The sequence below is a fragment of the Colius striatus genome, chromosome 15 (assembly GCF_028858725.1).
Source record: "Colius striatus isolate bColStr4 chromosome 15, bColStr4.1.hap1, whole genome shotgun sequence".
NCBI lineage: Eukaryota > Metazoa > Chordata > Aves > Coliiformes > Coliidae > Colius > Colius striatus.
Genome location: NC_084773.1, coordinates 4,469,863 through 4,484,743, shown reverse-complemented (window position 1 = coordinate 4,484,743; position 14,881 = coordinate 4,469,863). Strand labels below are relative to the sequence as shown.

The 14,881-nt window shown below is 45.5% G+C and overlaps 1 protein-coding gene across 2 annotated transcripts in view; it reads left to right on the top strand.

Moving 5' to 3' along the window:
* Positions 1-14,881, top strand: part of IP6K1 (inositol hexakisphosphate kinase 1) — a 37,925-nt gene that overhangs the window by 13,762 nt on the left and 9,282 nt on the right. The window lies entirely within an intron of this gene.

Here is a 14,881-nt window from a genome sequence, read left to right as displayed (position 1 = left end):
TCCTTTGATTCCCCTTTCTTGTGAGGAGCATTAGAGGAGCTTTGAGTTTTCTCCTGCCGTTCCCTCTCGTCTGATATTTTGCATCTAAAAAGCCATGAGAGTATGGAGTCATTTCCTTATGTGTACCTGAAGCAGGCTGGCTAGTTGACATCTAACTGGGTGAAAATCTTAGTTCCTTATTCCATTGTCATTTGCTTCCCAAAGCTGAGAAGGAGCTTCTCCATGAAACTTTCTGAGGGATTTTCAGGAGGGCCTATGTTTGCCCTTCACAGAGCCGACTTCCCTTCGCTGAACTCACTCAGCCTGGCTGACAGGAAGAGGGAGGCTTTTTTGCCAAACAGTTTAGAAACAGGGTCAGTGCAACCTTCCAGCGAGTTAGTTCTCAATCCTGCAAAGAGACCTGTGCTTTGTCAACCTGGAATACAGACAGAGAAGACTCAGCTGTGTTAGTCTGTGTTTCTCTCTTTGAATTGGGGAAACAGCTTTCTGTCAGAACAGTGCTTATTACAACATCCCTGATAATTATGATGTAGCTTCTAGCTCTATATCATCAGTAAAAGACTAAACAAAGGCTGCTGAATGAGTGATGGTTGGAACAGTCTTACTTCAGGTATTGAGTGCTTTTTATGCCTAAGCCTTCAGTGGTAAGGTCTCCCAGGCTCTTGTGTTCAGAGGCAGAGCTCCAAGAGGAAAGCAATCAGAAGCAAATAAAACAGCTGAGGAATTACTTGACAGAATTTGAGCTATGTGTGTCCATGGCACCTGATGAGCTGCACCTGAAGGTGCTGAGCTGCCTGTGTCATAGAGATGCCAGTCTTGGCCATCTTAGAAAAGTCACAGAGGTGCTGGGATGTCTCTGGTCACTTGACAAAAGCAAGTGTTGCACTTGAAAATAGGCCCAAAGGATAATCCAGGGACCTACAGGTTGGTCAGCCTTACTTCAGGCCCAAGGGCAATCATGGGTCAGGAGCTTTTGGTGCACCTCTCTGGGCATGTGAAGGAATGTGACTGGTAGCAGTCAGTTTGGATTTACTGAAGGTAAGTTGTGTCTGATCCACCTCGACTTCTGTGATAAAATAATCGGATTTGTGGATGAGGAAGAGCACTAGAGGCCATTTAGCTTAAGTTTATGGAGTGTATTGATGCAATCTCCCACAGTATTCTTGTATGCAAGTTGGGACATTGCAGTCTGGATGGGTGGAGTATGAATAAAAGCACATCAGGGAATTCTGAAGAGTAAATGGAGGCAGAGGAGGATAAACTGGTGATTCATGGAAAAAGCTCTTTCCACACAGCAGGACGATAGCTTCTGAAAGCAGGCTCTTAATCAGTCTTTCTTTTCCTCCTCAATGTCATTGTTTGCCACACTGTGATAAGAGTGGATGAAAGACAATATTTAAGAGGCTGACTGGTTGAAATTCATCAGTCTTGCCTATTATCAGTGTAGAAAATTAATCTGTCTTCTGTTGGAGGGGGTGTTTGACATGAATGTTCTTCAAGATTTGCTTGTTTTTTGCTCGGTCCTTTGTGTGTATGTGATAGACACCACACTGCAGTTGAGTATGATATGTGGCAGTTTAGAACCTTACAGTCACACCTGACTTAAACTGCCTTTGAGAATCTGTGTGGAACGCTGAGAAGTTACTTTTGACAAGAGAAAAATAGTTGCTCAAAACAGAAATTAATCTTCTTTTCAGCAGGTTACAGCCTCTTTGGGTTTGACCCTTGCATTCAAATGTAAAAGGTGAGTTGGAGGTTTTCTGCCAGTCCAGAGCTACTGTGTACTTTTAAGTTCTCTTCAGTGTTCTGAAGATACTAGGGAGCATCTGGTGATCTTTGGTATTACCAATCTGGAAGAAATACTGTTTCATTAGAGCTACTCAGGCTCAGGTATCTACCTGTGCCCAAGGAATTGTAAAATTCAGTATATTGTGCTTGCTTTGGGATTTTTTTTCCTTTCCTTTGCTGCTGTTTGTGCCTGGCTGCAGCCAGTAGAAGAATTGGCATGAAGAATTCAGTTTAAACTGTCTGGTGTGGTAGTGTGCTAAATTAAGGTGCCAGTTATGAGCAAAGAGGTTGATGGTCTTGCATAATGTTTGCCTTGAGGTTTTTTTGTCAGTGCAGAATTAAAAATAGCAATTGGAAGTTCTGTTTTGCCCTAATTGTGGATTTTTCTGTGGCAATCGGTTATCTGCAGCAACTGCCATTTTCTTTTTACTCCAAGCTGTGTTTTATGTTTTAAAAGCATCATAATTCAGAAGTTGAGAACACATACTAAAAATGCAAGTTCACCACAAGCTGCTAACGTTTGTCTTTCAGTTATTGGTCTCTTGGAAAGCTGTAGATCATTCTTATTTTATCAGAACTACTTAAGGAATGTAATTTGAGCACCTCTGCATTTCCAGCTTTTGTGATAATTCTCCATGGGTTTAGCTCCTTGCTGCTTTTGTGCTTCTGTGGTTAACCCTGTAGTGTCTCTGCACAGTTCTTGATTAAAACTCTTCTCTCTTGGCTTTGCTTATTGCACTGCGTACTCTGAAACAGCCACAAATAGGGACACTGCTCCCAGCTGCATCTGAGCAGCTCTTCTGTCGTGTTAGTCACATACGTTTTTGTTTCTTCTGAGATCATTTTAGCATTTGTCTCCAGTCATAACTGACTGTATCTGTTGGGATTAGCTTCTATTTGTGTCTAATCACATCCCGAATCTCCTTTCACAGGGGCTCTGCATCCTTGCTGGCAATGTGTTCTTACCTATCAATGTTTCTCTTTATGTCCAATCTTCCCAGTTCTTGTAACTGTGGAATTCATAATGTACTTGAACTTTGATGACTTTATGAGGGAAATCCCACATGCATTCACCTGCATGGCAGCAGAGATTGCTTTTGCACTTGTGTACTCTTCAGTGGCAAGGAAAATGATTCCTGATTCCTGCTGTCTGAGCATCATTCAGGATTTGCATCACAGACTTCCTTCAGAAATCTCCAAATGGTGTCATGTTGGAAGGTGCAAAACCCAAAAGAATGGGGGGGAAATTGGCCTCTCAATTCTTGGCTCCTGGTGTGAAAAGCAAAGATTTATGTAATTGAATTTACTGCAGTCTGCTCCTTGGCTTCCCATTTGACATGCCAGCGTGTTCCTGCAGTGCATTGCTGCTCCTCGCTTCCTGAAAATGTGCCTGGGCTTAGTGCTGGCTGAGACTCTTGGATTTGGTACATGAGCTGTGAACTGCACTCACTAGACTTGCCCTAATTTTATAGCATATGATAATCTCTGGTGTGCAGTTCTTGACTGAGTGTCTGCTGCCAAGGGGAGCCGGTAGCCTGCGTGTGGGGATAAGCTGAACTGGCATTTGAGCAGGGAAGTGCTGTGGTAGCCACAAAGCAGAGTCCCCACCAGCCACCACTGGCTGTGCCTTTCCTTGCTTGCCCTAGAGATTTCATTTAAAGTCCTGATCTTTGAGCAGTGACCTTATAAATTCTTGTAATATCTCTTTGTTGATAGAAATGAAGAGACAAGACGTAGTGTTAAGGTAGAGTTATCAGCGGGCCAGTAGCTGAGCAGAGGACCCATAAACCTCTTAACAGAGAGGAGAGTCAAAGAGGCTTTGGGAGGTCACCTTTTGTGGGGTGAGAAGCAATCCATGTGTGAAGCTCTACCTCTTTGTCATCGATTTCTCTCCCTTTTTTCTTATTTCATCTCACAGCAACAGAAAACAGATCTAGATGAATCCTTCAGGAGTCTTGACCTCTGTAAAATGCCTACTGCCTCAGGTTTGCACAAGCAGAGGCTACCTGCCAGAAGACAGCTGTGCAGATGTGTTGATAATAGTGTGTGATAGCATGTGACAGCGTTATGAAGTCTTACTCTGTACTCACACTCATCTATTACTCATGAGACACCCTGAGCATCGTTTTGTCTAAATGAGAGCACATGCTTCTACTTAGTGCTCCTCAGCTTTACTGCTGTTTTACCTTTGCTTTCTTTTGTCACACAGATGTTTTATTGTTTTGGAGAGTTGGGAGAAATGCAGGTGTCTAAATGCAGTCCTTAATAATGGCTTTACTGAATTGTCATAGTATTTTAGATCCTTTAGTATGTGTATTTGATATTTAAGGAGAAACACCTCCAATGTTAGTGACTTTCAATGTCAGCAGTCAAGAATTGAAGATAAAGTTCTTGCTTCTGATTTATGATATTGTAGTGATTTATTGGGACAGAGGTGTTGTGGCATTTTTCTCTTTTGCTTTGAAAAGACCTTTTCTTTCAAGATGATCCAAATACAGTAGTGCTGGAAACGTGCTGCTTATTCCAGAGGCAGCCACAGTTTTAACTCTGAATGTTGGAGGTGTGCATAGTGTGTGGAAGTAGCCCAGACTGTGCTGTGGATGTGCTCTGGCAGCAAGATGATGATCAGAAAATGCATTTGCTGCATCTCTGAGTCTTAGGTCTTCCTGGAATCCCCTATTTGATCAATGCTGTGTCCAGAGTGTGACAAGAGCTAGCTAAAACAGGTGTGGATTGTGAGGAAATGGGTGTCAGGCTCAAGTAATGAAATGGACCTATGAATAAGTGAAGTTCATCTGAAAAGACTCTAAAATGTCACTGGCACTAAGGTACTGCAATGCATGCTGAAGGGTGAAGTGTTTGGCCTCCAGTAGGTGAGGAGTGTGTACATACATGCAGTTTTCAGAGCTGTGATGGCACAAGACCCCTTTCACAGTGAGGCAGGGGACAGATTACTAGTTCCAGCTTCCTTTAATGCCTTTGCAGCATGTCTGGTGAAGCTTTCACCTTTGAGAGCAGACAGCAAGCTGTGTTATCCTGAGTGACCACTCCTCTGGGGAGTTCCTGCACCTGAGTTGTGTGCATTACTGCTGGAACCCACTTGGTTATGGATCACCTCACAGTAACTGCTGCAGGGATTTCTACATAAAGCCCTTTAAACGGAGGAGCACTTGCTTCCAAAAAAGCTTGGTTGTGCAGAAGTGGTCAGCTTTCTGAAGTGACTTTCTTGGTAGTTTAACCAAGGCAAAGAGAACCTTGGCCATGACCCAGGCAGCAGTTTGTAAGAATTCTTTGTTGTTCATGAATCAATGTTGTTTGTGTGATGTTGTTGACACTGTTCCTCCTGGCTTTGCTCCCCAGTACTGCTTGCACATGCTGCTGCTGCGTTTGTCATGCCCCAGTTAATCACAACAGGCTGCTTCTCACTCTCCCCTATATATTTTTAGTAGCTCTTTGGCTCTGAAGCGAGTGTGGCTAACAACTAAAGGTTTATTTAGGAGGATATAGAGTATTGTAAGTATTGATGATGTGTTGTGGGAAATGGAAACATGCAGGTTTGTTTTTCAATGTACAATTAAAATCTTTTGTACAAAAATGGTTTTGTGTAAATGTTATGTCATCCCATTGTCATGTTTGGTCTGTGATGACTAAGAGCACAGCTTTGGTTGCTTTAAGTTGAGCTTCAGCCTTTCCTTTCCTTGCCTTTAGTCCCAAGTTTGCACTCTCTCCTTTTGATGCTGGAGGGACTGTCAAACCTCATGGTCAGATCTACCAGAGGCCTGATTCAGCTGAAAACTAAAGGCTTTTTGTTTTGTATGTTGCTGGTTGAGTTTCCTGACAGATCTGGTACTTAATCTAGCTGTCTGCAAGAATGCTGATGCCAAGGTAAAGACATTAGGAGAGAGGTGAGCAAGTTGAACTATCTGCTGGGAGCAGCAACTCATTTCTCTTTAAAGTCAGGGTGAGACTGTTCTCTGAGCACATGGCTACAGGACAGTTGAAGCTGAATGAAACTGGTGCTGCTACTTTTCTGCCTGCCCTCGTCCTGCTGGATGATTCTCCCCTTTTACTTTTGTTGGGCACTGGCACTAAACCAATGCAGGAAGCTCCATTGGCAAAAACAACCTATTCTTTTTTCTGAGTTAACTTTTTTTGCCAGGCAAGTGTCTGAGCAGGATCAGGGCAGTGCCAGCGCTGACTCAGGAGAGAGGATGGGTTTGAAGAGTGCTGACTTGGATTGATTTAAGCTGCCATTGAGCCGTGCTGAGATGCATGTAAAGGAACAAACAGTAAGATCTGACAAATAGCAGTTTTGTTAGTTTGCTGTGGAAATCTTGGACTTCCAAGAAACTGGATTTCCTTGTGGACTGGGTTGTTGACATTGACTAAACAAGGCTACTGAACAGGTCAGGGACTGGGATTCCTTCTGTTTAGAGCAGACACAACAGGAACTGCAGAAATCTTCTTTCCTGAAGCTGTTTCATTAACATGCCTCTGACCCTCTTCCAGAAGTCAAATCTTAATGGTTATTCACTCCTTTGTGCCTTCTTTTCAATGAGAAGGCCTTACTTAATGGTGTGTGTCTGATGTAGGTACCTGTCACCAGCTGAAAGCAGAGAACTGGGAACCAGGTCCTTTCCAGTAGGTTGCCAGGCAGCCCTGGAATAGGAAGTGTTTTCAGCTGGTTTTGTTTCAAACAGCATTTGAGATGGTAATTTGGGAAAAGAACCTTCAGTCTCATTCTCTTGTGATCATTTCTAAAGTGTGCTAGCATTTCATCATTGCTTGTTTTTGTTTTCCTTCTCTTTTATTTCCATGTTTAAGTCACAATTCAGCTGCAATTAAAGAGCTGCCAAAACTACAGGTAGACTCCCTGCTCCTTGAATGTCACAGTCTTCAGATTGGTGGGAATCTGCACATCACGTAGGCTTGAGGGTTATTTTTTGAATGGAAGATCACCAAGATAGTTAATGGTTATGCAATTTCCAGGAGAGGAGTGTTTCAGAACTTGGCCCAAAGCTGTTCATTCGCATCAGTGACTTTGTTAGTCATGTTTTGATATTTATTTCAGCGTGTAATCTGCAGAGATGACATATCATTTAGGACAAGCAACAGCTCAAGGGAGCTCAGTAGCCATGCCTTACTCGTAGGATACACATCAGTGTGACCTCATTTTGTCTCATTAAAGAGACCCTCCACGCAGTTGCAAGCTGTAGCAATAAAGTACCCTGCATGTTCAATGCAGAAAGGAATCCTGTTCTACAGCAGCCAGGAAGTACGAGGTGAGCCGGGAACGCAGCCGTTGGCTTTGGGCACTAGGATAACCATCAGCAATTCAGGCACCTTGTGCTGATACAACTGTTTGTACAGCTGCACAATAGATTGGGGATCTGACCTGAGCTGAAAACTAATCCTTAAAAAAACCAAACCAAAGTACTGGTTTATTTTTAACTGGCTTCAGTTCCCTGGTTTGATTCATGGTGAGGCTGCAAACGGTTGTACCAGCAGAGCTGAGTGGGAGGGCACTGCTCAGGCTGGTGCAGCTGTCACAGGATTGCCTGTGTAACCGAGGTCTGAAGAAATAACTGAAGGAGGAACTAGAAACTGATTTGGCTGTGATCAGTGCCAAAAGAAATCTGAATTGGATATTGGGTATTTTGGTTTAAAGCCAGGCTTTTGGATGGAGCTGGTTTTACTGCAGAGGATCACTTTAAAGAGCAATCAAGACAAGCAGTTGACTCTATCCCAAAATCTGCCTGGTTTTACTGTACTAGAGAGAATGTGGTGGATGAATAAACTACCAACATACATTTTCCTTGTGCAGACTAAGCTTTTGATTTATGTTTGTTGACTGTTATTTCCCTAAGAGCTGGAGGCCTAGCTGTTCACCTAGGTTTGCTTCTGACTTTATTGGGTGTAGACATTCTGAAAGCAGGACAAAATTGCAAAGTGCAGGTGGATGAAACTTTTTTACTGGACTTTTACTTTCAAATGGATTTTATATTTTGTTTTTCTAGATCTTGTTTTTTTTCTAATCTATTTTTCCCTTCTGAGGGTTCCTTATGAGATGGTGGGGGGTGAAGAGCTAGAAAACACTTTTTTTCTTCTTTAGCATATGGTCTGAAAGTGGAGTGCATGTGTGCCTCTGCTCTTGAGGCAGGGGAATTGACTCTTTTTCCTGTTGCAAAATCCTCGCTTTGGCCTCAGTGCTTTGCTTTCTGAATGTGGCAGGTGTAAGATGCAGCACATTGACTGTTCCTTTCAGTTCCTGTCAACAGCCCTCTCCAGGTTTTATTGCCGCACAAGTACTTCCCTTTTCTGGGATTTTGGTGCTTTTAGTGGAAGTTTCCTCTTGTTCTTATGCGAGCTGGGAGAATCTTGTCTCATCTTGTCACCAGCCTTCCAGGGATCTGCACTGGCTAGGAGTCTGAGGGACACAGGCCTATGGCACACAACTGCTTCTACTTGTCCAGTCTGTGTGGAGGTGTGAGTGTGAGCTCAGACTCCAGAGGTGCTTGCACACATGTACAACAGCAGCATCCTCTCAGCTCGTGGGCCAGCAGTTGCTCTGCAGGTGATTAGGCCAAAAGGACTTCCTTGTCCCTGACTTTGACACCTCCAAGGGCTTCTGGGGCATTTCTAACCAGGAGAAGATGAGGTAAGACCTTAGCTTAGGGTGTGCCAGTTGTTCTGTTTGCTCCCATTGTGGCACAAACCTGAGCTGACACTCACCTGACTGGGGTGGATTCTTGTCTCTTTGGTGGCCCGGAGCAATCTTCCCCAGTGCCATCCCTCTGGCTCGGCTCTCTGCACGTCACCACAAGGTCACACCTGCCTTCTTCTGCCAGCAGTGGCTCTCAGCATGCTGCATTTGTCCTCTGGTCAGCACAAGCATCACCAACTCTGACTCATTCTCTTTGTGTCAGCAGATGAGTGGAGTGCACTTACCTGCTTCTCTGTCCCACCTTCTGATGCTGTTGAGGCTGTAGAATTTGGTATTCACAGCTGACATGAGAAGTGCAGCGTTTCTGAACGTGCTCCTCCTTGTGCTGAGCTCAGCAGAGTTGTTCCATTGGCTTCCTACTGGGGAATCAGTTGGGTGGAGTTACCTGGGTGATGGTGCCATCCTTCAGGACTTCCCTAGGGCTGTGGCTGGTTTATTTAAGCCTCGTTGTTGGGGAGGCAGCCAAGGTCTGGGACTGAAGAGCAGGTGTCCTTTATTACCAGCATTAATGAAAACCTACACAGATTTTTGAGGCAGGAGGTGAAACTGTTCCTTCTGCTTATTCAGTCAATGAGTTGAATTACAAATTCTTTCCAGGTTAGTCTTTGAGCCAGACCTCTTCAATGGGATTGATGCTCTTTGGCTATGAATGCCAGGACTGCAGTTTTCTGCTGAATAGCCTGTTGATGAGTTTTCTGAGCCCCTTCACTAGTATGATTTCAAGAGATGTCTTTTCCTCATGGGTTAGGATGATTCCTTGTGGTTTATGACTATTCAAAGTAAGTTCCTCTCGGAGTGTCTCTGACTTGGGCCTGAGAGCTGTGCTGAATGGCAGCATTTCTGTTGGAATGGTTTAAAAATTACCTGGATCTAGCAGAGACTTTTCCTTTCTGGAAATGAGATGAAGAGAGGCCAGAAATGAGCTCACAGAAAGCTGCACAGTGAAGCCTCCCAAGCATTGATCTTCCCTCAGCCCTTCTCTAGAAAGCATGTGTCACTCTTATTTCTGCTGTAGAATGCAAAGCTGATGTTGGATGACTGTGCTCTCCTGGGCACAAGCTTGGAAGGAAATAATCTGGGCTGGTACTGATAAAGCAACCTTTTGTTACTATAGGTGTTTGATCAGGTCTTGCTGCCATGGAAACTCGGGCTTGGGAGGAAGCCAGTGTCCAAAGAGAGGAGGAAGGTGCCCTTTACTACTGAGGCAGTGTGTGTTTGTGGCAAAGTGCAGTGGGATTCAGCAGCTCAGCTACCCCTTGCTCATCCTCCCTGCTCACTGGAGAGGAAAGTGGTGCCGAACCTTCCTCAAGCCTCTCCCTGCAGCTCTGCTGACAGCAGTGACAGGGGCTGCTGGGCCCCTGGGCAGCCTGTGCCCTCCTGCCAAGACACTGTGTTTCTCCAGGGAAGGAGGGGAAACCCGGAGGAAAGAGCAGCAGGGGAGTTAAATCAGCTTATATCATCCCTGTTACGTGCAGTGCTCTCACGCTCCCCAGCCTGATGTTATCACAGTAGTGGCAGCTCAGGCTGAGCAGGAATATGAGCTGGAAGAGGCCATTTGAGCCCTGGCTTTGGTTACCTTCCCTTGCAGACAGCTGCGTGACAGATGTTGACAAAGGTTGCAGAATACTGGCTCCATATGTTGCTAAAGGTGAGGGACACTCCCTGTCCACTGTTGTGTGCTAAGGCTTGGCTTGTTAAAAAGAGAGAAGCTATCACTGTACTGTGCCAGTGTGAGGAAACAGTATTGTCTGTGTCCTGGGTCTAGGTCTCTAGCAAGGGCTTCAAATACCTCAGCAGAAAGAGCCTCTGCAATTCCTGCTGATCTGGCCTTCAAGAAAAAAAGCCTTTTTAAACCCCAGATCTAGGCACAGGTTTTAATGAGTGGTTTAGGCATTCCAGCCATAGTTACAAGTGCATGGTTCAGCCTCTCTTTCTTCAGAAAGACCTGAAAAGACTTGGCTCCCATTCCTTTCTTAGGAAGAGAGTTCTTGGTCTCACAAGTTACTGGCAGGACTGTTGAGCTTTGTGATGAGTGTGACAGAAGGATGGCACAAAGAGTCTTCCTCCAGATCTCTAGGAGAGGACATGCCTAAGGATTCATATTACAAGTTTGTTTTTATTTTTCCTGTGATCCTTTTAAGTTCAATCCAGCTGTGTCTTAAAGTAGATGAGGCTCTTTCCTTGTGCACACTTGGCACTGGGTGCCCTGTCCTTGAGGCAGGAGAGGTGTTGGTGATGGAGGCACAGATGGTGATGGTGCCTGTTGTCCTCTCTGTGGCCTTGTTAAGGGCAGTTCCTCCACCAGCCTTACTATTGGCATTCCCTTCCCCAACTGGCATTCTTCAGCAGCTTTCCCTAAAACATCTGTTTTGCTTTTGATGAGTTTGCATAAGGATCATATTCTGCTCTCTGGCCTCCATCTGAAGAGCCACGCTCACCTTGGTGAGGGCAGTGTCTCCAAAAAGGGCTGTATTTGGTAATAGTTCAAGTGTTGGACAAGATGCAGAGAGAGGCTTGGGATTCAAAGCTCAAGCAGGCTTGGAAAGTCTGTAGCTTCCTGGATACCAGGCTGGCCACATGTTTCTGGTTACATCCTAAATGTTACTGCAGATTCTTCCCAAGTTGTGTGTTCTGCCCCAGTCCCAGGGGTCATCTCCTTTTTCTGCTGACTGGACAGACATGTCTCAGGTCTGTGGTCAGCTTTTGTGCTGGGAACCTGATCTCATAGCACACTGGGAGACATCTTTCCTCCTTTGGATTTTCTTTGTAGAAGTTGGATCACCCAATCCATCATGTCTGGAAAACACTGTGCACAGAGTCAGCACCGACACTGGCTGCTGCTTCTCCTGGCTAACAAGAAGCAGCCACCAGGCACTTGTTGTCCAGATGCTGGTGTTTTGTATTCTTGTGCTTTGCTTCTGGCTGCTTTGGGGTTGTTAAGAGAAAGTCCAACTTCTGGCAGTGTGAGCTTGAGGTCAGTGTTCATCCCTTGCCTGTGGTCTGCCTGCAGAATCCTCAGTGGCCATCTGCCTTAGTCTTCATCACTGCAGGGCCCAAGAGCTGACCACAGTCCTGGGAGCTGCAGCAAGGCAGTGCTGGAGAGACAGATGTGCAGGCTGCTTACATTGAAGACATGAGTCAACAGTGCTTAATGCAGTCAGCTTTCTCCAGTGCAGTGCATCACAGTTTTGATTGTTTGTTCTTTTTATTTTGGAAAATAGCTTGGCTGGTGAGTCACCAAGTGTAGCCCGAGTTCCTCTGCTGGGTGGCTTGTAAAGAGTGGAAACATCAGCATCCTGCTGTGGTCTGCAGTAATTCTCACACCTGTGTCAGAGCAGCTCTGTCCTCACCTCTCAACTATGTGGTGACCTCTGAGGCCAGTTTGGCTGTCACCTCGAGTTACACCATCAAAAGGACACCCCTCCTCTTCCACTCCCTTGTTCCTGTGTGGTGTCAGGTGGCCCTGCTCTGGCACTGTGAACTGGCAGGGTTCACCCTAACCCTAATACAGCTTATTGCTCTTCTTTGTTCAAATACTTACTTTTTAGCATGATGAGGTGTGCAGTTGGAGTTTGGAGCAGGTACACTGACACACAGGCATCTAGACTTCAATGTCATGGAGCAAATTCTCTTCCAGTACAAGAAGTTTTTTCACTGGGGAAGATAATGGACCGTTGGATGGTGACTGCAGAAACACATACCCCAGCAACTGCCCCTGAACCTCACCCCCCACCTCTCACCAGCCTGGCTCCATGGGCAATCTGGCTGGCTGACTCTAGGTCACTGTTGGAAGGGGGCTGCTAAAGGTGGTGTTGGAGGGGACTGAAGGAGTTGTGCAGATGAAGTGGCTTCCCTCAAGCTGTTGTGTGGCTTGTGCTTTGCATTTTACAGTGTAATGGGAAGGACTCTGACTTTTATAGGCTAAATAAAATAGTTGAACCCATGCCTCTGTTTAACAGAAGGATGAGTAATAGGTAAGCCTTCAAATAGTTTTCTGCTTTCTATTTGTTAGAAACTATTGGGATTCATCTGTCTTTCTGTGGATAGTGTCCATGTTTACCTTTGAGTTAGTCTGAAAAGCACTGAGCTGGATCTGAGCTATGCAGGGTCTGGTTTTGAAGCCCTATAGATAGCTTCCTCTTTAAAAACATTCTCTGAAATGCCAGTTGCCACAAAGTACTTTTTCTCACGTTCCCTTGTATGTGGGAAGATATTGGCTGTGTGGCTGAGCTCTTGGATGAATATGTGGAGCAGTTGTAACTGGACTTGGGCTCTCTCCCCGCCTGGAGCCCAGCTCCTCCTCTTATGGCGACAGAACATTGGGTTTTGTGGCTGTCACTCCCAGTGTTCCTGCACTTCTGAAGCTTTGAGTGTTGGGTTTTCTTGAGTGTGATGGTGTACTCAGATGGTGACTGCAGCCTGTTTCCATTGCCACTTGGGTGGCTACAGACATCTCGCACGTATCTCGGGGCTGTGCAGTGGAGGAGGCTTGAGGGACTCTGCAGAGCCAATGGCTGCTGCCCTCAGAATAATTCAGGTGGTATGTGCTTCCTGGTTGCTCAGCTTTGGGAGAGAAGGCTGCTGAGAACAGGCAGGGGGTTCAAATCTCACGCTCTGGTGCCTGAAGCCCCCAGTGAGGCATTTATAACCACAAGAACAATCTGCAAGGGCCTTGTGGGGGGAGGTCTGTGTATATGTGTCTGCCTGGGTGTTTGTGATCTCCATCTGAACTTAGTGAAGGTGTCTGAAATCAATAGGTCTGCTTAGATAATCCCCCTTCTCTAAAGCATGGGTAAGAGTACTTCCTTCCTTCACTGAGAGGTTCTGTGACTGGCTCTCAGCGAAAACTGGGGCTAGTACCAGATGTGAGCATCTGGTCAGTGTGTCTCCTGAGTGTGGCAGCTATTGTTATCACACAGACAAATCTTTCTGTTGTCCCATGGAGCTGAAACTACAGGAAAGTGTGAAGTTAAACTTGTCTTGGAAGAACTGAAAACTCCTTCAGTCAGTGCCAAAATAAAAGAAGCTGAATCCAAGACAAAGCTGTGTCAGCAAGGGGAGATTGAAGCCTGTGAAGTATGCCTCTGAAGTCTCTGAATTGGTGCTCTGTTGCAGATGTTGGCACCTTGCTGCTTGTGGGATATTAACTACCCTTAAACCAAACCAAACCATCCCTGACATAAGCAAGCCTGTGCTGCTGAAGTTGCTCCTTGTTGATAAATAAGAGAGAGGACAGAAATCCTCAGGTTTTTGTCTTTGTGGTGTGAATTGGGATCTGAGGGAGTTTAGGAGGCTGAGGCTGTTAAGGATACCTTGAAGAGACTTTGATGTGAGTTGCTACAGGGAAGGACTATCAGTGTTGTGGGATTTAGGGGGTTTTTCCCTCTTATTCCCTGCCTCTCAACTGAAAAGCCAGCTTGAATATTCAAATCATTCCCCTCACACTGAATGTAGTTGTGTGGTCATTTAACCACAAAAGGAAATGTTTTCTACTGGATTAGTACCCTCATCCTGTCCCAAAATCCAGTGTGAGGGAATGAGCAGGAACATGCAGACAGGGAGAGAGAAGCGTTTGTGCTGCTGTGGGGAGCTTTTAAGTTAGATTGGGCTAAACAGGTTATGCAGTATAACCCTTCCTTTCGAATTTCTTGAGCAGCATCTTTTACATTAAGATTGAATTGGAGGGAAGGGAGAAGAGCCCGTCTCCATCCAGAGCGTCCCAAGCCTGGCGGTGTGGTGTAGCTGTGGAGACACCCCGTGGCCGGATGAGGAACAGCCGGAACCCTGTCCCTTGTTCAGGCCTCCAGGACCCCTCAGTTCTTGTGTTATTGCCCTGGGCTGTGGCTGTGCCGAGAAACAGGATGTCTGATGAACTCAGAAGCTGGAGTCACCATATGATTCGTATACAAGAGACTGAGTAATGCATCATTGTGAGGAGATGCTGTGGTGTTTTCCCCAGCAGCCTCAGGAGCAGCTAGGATCTGAGCTGGAAAGGGCAATTAGGGCAAATCATCTGGGGAGAATTTGGACTGCTTTACTTTACCATTGTTCCGTGGCTGTGCTGGACACTCTGCAAACACTAAAACAGCATTTATCTTCTCGATTGTTTGGATTTAGTGATCTCTCTTGCCTCTTCCTAGACATCAGGGACCTGTTGTGCACATAGGTGTTGTGAAAGCATCAGGAAATAGTCATCCTGAAGGATTTAGAGTAATAAAGGAGAGAATGTGAATGGAATCCGTTCAGTTCCAGCATACACACAGTGACAGAATGACTGCCTCATTCTCACTCTCATGTGCTAGCTTGAAGAGGAGCAAATCAGTAAAGGAAGGAAAAGTGTTGGAGTAGGAGGTGAACAGCAGTTATTTA